This window comes from Onychostoma macrolepis, unplaced genomic scaffold, assembly GCF_012432095.1.
Source record: "Onychostoma macrolepis isolate SWU-2019 unplaced genomic scaffold, ASM1243209v1 Scaffold3, whole genome shotgun sequence".
Classification (NCBI taxonomy): Eukaryota; Metazoa; Chordata; class Actinopteri; order Cypriniformes; family Cyprinidae; genus Onychostoma; species Onychostoma macrolepis.
The window spans coordinates 81,031-87,666 of NW_026704819.1; the positions used below are offsets into that span (position 1 = coordinate 81,031).

General features: G+C 39.1%; 1 long non-coding RNA gene across 2 annotated transcripts; it reads right to left on the minus strand.

Moving 5' to 3' along the window:
• Positions 1 to 469: 469 nt before the first annotated feature.
• Positions 470 to 3,602, minus strand: LOC131535486 (uncharacterized). 2 transcript variants are annotated; one of them, XR_009269635.1, is made up of 6 exons: positions 3,403 to 3,602; positions 3,236 to 3,304; positions 3,067 to 3,140; positions 2,423 to 2,497; positions 2,159 to 2,241; positions 470 to 727 (listed from the first exon to the last, which is right to left on the minus strand). It is a non-coding gene; the product is annotated as an uncharacterized LOC131535486 (long non-coding RNA). The 2 variants fall into 2 exon arrangements; XR_009269636.1 differs by having other exon boundaries at positions 470 to 913.
• Between the last annotated feature and the right edge of the window lie 3,034 nt (positions 3,603 to 6,636).

The following is a 6,636-nucleotide window of genomic DNA, read 5'->3' on the forward strand; positions in this document are numbered from 1 at the left end:
AACTAAACATGTTTTCTCACTGGATGTTGTCACAGCAAATTTAAAAGAGTGGATTTAACTCCCTCAGAGTTAAAATTAACACTTACCCAGTGTACATATGGGAATCACTGCTAAAGTGTTAAATTAACACTTTTGAAAGTTAACATTTTTAACACTCTGACAGTGTTAACTAACAAACTCTTAACATGTAAAATATCAAAACCAGAATGGATGATGAGAACACCAAAGTTGGTGTTGAAAGTTAACACTTATGGATTAACTGGTCAACACTGCACCAGTGTTCAGGTGAAAATATTAAAAAATAAACCCACAAAACAATACGTTTACATTTATTTATTTTATTGAAACATTGTAAATATTTTTTCCCTACACCAAAATGTCTTCACACTCAATGTTTTCAATACATGTAAAGAACATGTTCTTACAACAATTAAACATCATAATGTAGAAGCAAATCAGTGCAAAGACAAAAAAACATTCTTATTTGGTCCATTAATGTCATAAGGTTTATAATGCTGACATTTAGGAGGTTAAACAACAGCATTCCATTCATTACCATAAAATCTGAATGCATGTTAATGCTCACTAATCAAAGTCTGTGCTGGTGTTTGGACCTCCTTGGAGAGAATACTCTCATTTTTTTTTTTCATCACGATGAGATGCGTTTCTCTGCAGTTTTCAGCCAAGCAAGATATCCACTCCTATTTACAGCATCACAAAACTGCCCCTGTAAAATTTAAAAATAAATAAAAGTACAAAACCAAAACAGGATCATTCCACATCCAGTTATCAAAACTATTATCAGGTGAAATGTCAGAGACAAGTATGAATTGCAATACAAGAACTTCACCCAAAACTCTGTCATTATTTATTTATCCTCACGTGGTTCCAAACCTGTATGACGTTCTCTCTTCTGAGGAACACAAAAGGTTATATTTTGAATAATCTACAGAAGAAATACATGCGACCACTCTGATCCTTTTGCATCTTTTTCAAAAGCTTGATATTTATTGGCATATACTGACATTATAAGGACAAGCAGGTCCGAAAAAGAAAAAAGGGCATACCGCATTAGAAAAACAAAAGGGTGAGTAAATAATAACTTAAAGGGTTAGTTCACCCGAAAATTCAAATTACCCCATGATTTACTCACCTGCAAGGCAACCTATAGGTGTATATGACTTTCTTCTTTCAGACGAATCCAATCGGAATATAAAAAAATTTCCTGGCTAATCCAAACTTTATAATGGCAGTGGGTGGGTGTTTCTGTTCAAAAGTCCAAAACAAGTGCAATAAAGTGCATCCATCCATAATAAAACATGCCTCACACGTCTCTGGGGGGTGAATAAAGGCTTCCTGTAGCGAATCAATGTGTTCTTGTAAGAAAAATATCCAAATTTAAAACGTTATAAACACTTTTCTCTAGCTTGCGCTAAATGTTGTACGCCTTTCTGGGCGGATGACGCAGGACGTCGGTGTAGTGCATGCACCGATGAGAAGTGACTAAAGCGGAAGAGCAGAGAGCAAAACAAACGAATCACGAATTAGAAATACAAAACAAGGATTTGTAAAGAGAAATGTCGGAGGATTTCGATGTAAGCCAAGAAGAGAGTGGTTTGTCTTTGCTAAAGTAAGGAAAATTTTCTTCCTTTGCTCCTGTAAACAAACGTTGGTTCTCGTGATACTAGCATATTTCACTGGAGCCAAAACTTCACTAAAGTCCTACATCATCCACCCGAAACGGTTTGCGCACACGACAGTTAGCGCAAGCTAGAGGAAAGTGTTTGTTTTAAATATGGATATTTTTCTAACAAAAACGCATTGATTCACTACAGGAGGCCTTTATTCACTCCCCAGAGCCGTGTGAGGCACTGTTTATTATGGATGGATGCACTTTATTGCACTTCTTTTGGACTGTTGAACAGCAACACCCAATCACTGCTATTATAAAGCTCGGAAGTGCCAGGATAATAAAACTCAGATTGGATTCTTTTGAAAGAAGAAAGTCATCTAGGATGACTTGAGGGTGAGTAAAACATGGGCCAATTTAAATTTTGTATGAACTAACCCTTTAATTTTCATTTTGGGTGAACTATCCCTTTAAGGAAAAGCATTTAATTCACTGTAAATGTATATTGTAAAAGAAAGTCAGTCTTACTAGAAAATGGGTCTTCTAACGACAGAGACAAAGTCACAATTCCAAGTGCATACTGATCTCTCTGTACTGAGGTTGGACGACTCCTATCAAAATTAATGCACATAAATGGGACAGCACATAAATAAATGACAGTCCAAGCATATCAAAAACTTACAGTTTATATATATATATTTTTTAGAAAGAAATCAGACTCTTTATTATTAATGTTTTTTTTTTAAATAAACATGACAATCAATAATCTTAAAATGTGCAATTGTGGCTTACCCATGTATTGGTGGCTTCATACTCTTCAAGCACATCATCTTCTTTTGATTTTTCTGTTAAGCCAGCATGAACCATCTGTAACAATATTAAAGAACTAGTTTACTTAAAATTGTAATTCCAAACCCATTCGACTCACTTTTGCTGAATACAAAACACAATTTAATGTTTAAAGATAATAAGATAATAAAGTGTCTAAAGTAGTTAATTGCAACTCATGTGCCATTCTTCAAGACTTGTGAGGGCACAAAATCACTTTGAATGACGAACAATGTAATTCACTCAGTATAGAGAGTTTGAGTTTACTGAAAGTGTTATTTTCAAATTAATTCAATGAAAACAGCACTCAAATCCAATACAAGGACACATCAACATTCACATCAATTCATGCTTAATGAAATCACAAAAATTGGTCATGAGACACAAGAACAAATGACTCATATTGTCATTTAGATTTGGGTAGTTTACAGTGGTTTGATTTGACAATATGACGTTGCAATATACATAAATGAGGTAAAACACTTCCTTCAAATTCAAATGTCATCTGTGAGAAACGTTTCGGATCGTTTAGGCGCACATCTATAGATATTGTCATAAAGTAATATTATTTTATAAAATGCATATCGTAAATAAAGTAAAACACTTACTTTTGTCGTTTTCCTCGTTAAAACCAACTTCAGCCTCATCTGCTCCGGAGCATCACGAGTGAACGAAAATATCTCTGAGAAAACGTTTCAGAGTGCACAGCAGATGAATATCACTATAAATCAATATGATGTTATAAAATACATATAGTAAATGAGGTAAAACACTTACTTTCAGTGTTTTCCTTGTTAAAACCAACTTCCCCGTCTGCTCACACCGCGAGAGAAAGAAAATATCTCTCTAAAAAAAAACATTTAGGAGAGCACAACACATAAGTATGGCTATAAATTAATATGATGTTATAAAATACATATTTTAAATGAGATTAAAACACTTACTTTCGGATATTCCCTTTTAGAAAAGTCCTTCCGCATCGCGAGTGAAAGGAAATGCCATTGATAAACGTTTTTAGGCGCACCCAACACATTGAAATAATTATAAAACGATATGATATTAACAAAACACACTTTGTGAGTAGGATTAAACACTTTATATCGCTGTTTTCCGTCCTAATATGATCCGCATCGCGAGCAAAGAAAATGGCCTCTGTGAAAAATATTTCAGACAGATTAGGCTCGCACACGAGAAAATGTCCCGGATGTCACTAATAACGCTCAACAGTGTTAATGAGGGTAATTCTCTGTATTAACACCGGCCAGAGGGTGCTGTTTACACTAGCTAGTGTTAATCCTTTACAATTCAACACCACAACTTTAACTCTTTACTCTAAAAGTCCTTAACACTGGGATTTCAACACTGGAGATTTTACTGTGAATAGCCTAGAATTTTTGTTTCAAAATGATGTTCGCAAAAATTCTAATCATCCTGCCTACTCACTCACATAAAACAATTTGATTTACATTTTGTAAGACTCTTTTTGTGCAGTAAGGCCACATGCAAGGAGGTGCAAATCACCTTGAATAATGGTTTTGGACTTTGACCACCATAAAATGTCCTTATGTGGCCTTTCGAGTGCCTTTTAGTACATCCAGCAACACGTCATAGGCCAATAAAAGGTATTACTTTATATCCCAAAGGACAAAGGTTTAATGTTTAATTCCCCATAGAAATGAAACTATTGGTATGTTGGTCAACAGTCTGACAAAGAGTAATAGTACAGTACAGAGATGCTGGGAAATGTGTTGCACAAAAATAATAAATTTTCCAACATTTAGACAATGAAAAAGGAGGGGGAAAAGTAAAAGTGGATTTGGGAAGGAAGGAGGACGGCGGTGATCGCAAATATCTGTGGTAAAAGACGCAGGGTTATCCGCGAATGCACACCTTGTATGGTGCTGGGCGATCAATTTAGTGTTTTGATGAACGATTTCTAAGGATACCAGTGCTGAGTGTGTTTGGGTTCGGGAGCTGAAGTGTGTGTTGCCCAGGTACCTTCCTTCATAGCCTCCAATTCGCCTTTCAAAGCTGCGTTCCAAGCCGATGTCTGGGGAGTAGCGGCTCATCTGTATGACTGGCTGGCTTCGTCTGCACACATGCACACCACTCGCCACTTTCACCACACACCTTCATTGTCCTTTGGTGTAACTGGACTCTTGAATCTGTCGAATTGAATGCGCCCCTAGTATTGGTAGGTTTAGGGTTAGGTGTGGGGGAGGGGTTAGGATTAGGGGTGAGGTTAGGATTAGGCAATCAGATAGCAATTTCAACGAGAGGGGTAATAATTTGGCATGGGGTTGTCAATGAGCACAACACCGGCATCTCCCGATATCCGCAACAGTTTAGTTTTTTCTTTCTTTTTTTTTCTCCCCTTTCTCTCTTTGACAAGGTGTAAAGGTGTACCAGTGATGTACTGATTTTTGTTGGACAATTGTGTCACCGCTGACGAATCTCGTACAGGCAGGAACTTGAAATGGAGCCCGAGTTTCTGTAGGGGCCACTTTCGGTGGGGGACCGAGGAGGCTGCCGGTTCCGGGTGTATGGGTAAATGACGGGATTGACGACTGGAATTGCGATCAGGTGCGGAGTGAGAGGAATAGAGTGGTGATTGGGGCGTGTGCTGGAGTAGGGGAGTATAAGAGGGCATTGCGACTCAGTTCAAGGGGGCGCGAGGGGTTCGGAAGGGCTCGAGGAGTTCGGAAGCGCTCGAGGCGGTCGAGTATTCGTGTGGAAGAAGAGAGAGATTTGGATCTGGACAAGAAGGACAGGTTGAAGCAGAAAGTGAGAGATTTGAAGTGAGGTCAGCATCTGGGGTGAGATAGACTGTGTCGAATTCTAGTTGGACTATGGAATAACTGACGTCCTTGTGAATCGTATGAGGATTGGAACTTTCCGTGGAGGATTTATTACTGCATTGAGTGATTTGTGCCTCACAGCTGCCCTCCATCTAGCTTCACATCAAGGAGTGGTGGACGAGACCCCATGCCTGCGCCTTCTCTGTGAGTCATGAGATTTGCAGTGCTTTATATATATTCATGTGTGATTACTTGTGTGGGTTGAAGTGAAACACGAGTGTGGGATCGAATTACGGAAGGCATTGGTTTTCTCTTTGTTTACATTCAGTCGCAGAAGACGTTAAAAGCTGTGAAAGCCCACTGATGTGGTTGGAAATGCTCCTCTTTTTCTCTGTTTGAATCCAGTTGTAGAAAACGCTAAAAGCTGTGAAAATCCGCTGATGTGGTTGAAAATACTCACCTTTCTCTCTGTTTGAATCCAGTTGCAGAAGACGTTAAAACAGTGAAGGGCCTGCTAAAGCTGTGAAGTATATGTACCCTCTTCTCCATCTGAGTTTAGTGAAGAGCCTGCTAAAGCTGTGAGGTATATGTACTCTTCTCTCCGTCTGAGTCCAGTGAAGGGCCTGCTAAAGCTGTGAGGTATATGTACCCTTCTCTCTGTCAGAGTCCAGTGAAGAGCCTGCTAAAGCTGTGAGGTATATGTACCTCTTCTCCGTCTGAGTTTAGTGAAGAGCCTGCTAAAGCTGTGAGGTATATGTACTCTTCTCTCCGTCTGAGTCCAGTGAAGGGCCTGCTAAAGCTGTGAGGTATATGTACCCTCTTCTCCGTCTGAGTCTAGTGAAGAGCCTGCTAAAGCTGTGAGGTATACGCACCCTTCTCTCCGCCTGAGTCCAGCGAACGGCCTGCTAAAGCTGTGAAGTATACGTATCCTCCTTTCTGTCAGAGTCCAACAAGGAGCTTGTCGAAGCTGTGAAACGTGCACTTCTTCCCTCCGGATCCTGGTGAAGAGAACGTTGAAGCCACTACAGTAATCGTTTTAAAGAAATGTTTTAAAGTGAATAAAGCGATTTTTATACTTGCCTGTCGTTGTCCTGCCTGCTGTGTCCTGTGGTGCAGCTCCTCGCGGTGGTGTGCAAGTTAGGGGTGAAGGCCGGTCATTTAAGTGCCCACCCCGACCTGTGACAATTGTACTTTGCGTATGTGAAAATATAATAGCACTTTGAACTAAAACCCTCATTTTCTTGTGCATTTATTTATTTTGTGGTTGTAAAGAGTGTAAACTTATTTTGGTTTGTAACAGGTGGCTTTTAGAGCTTATCTGGGTCATTTTAAATATTGACAGGTAGGCATGGGCCGGTATGAGATTCTGACGGTATGATA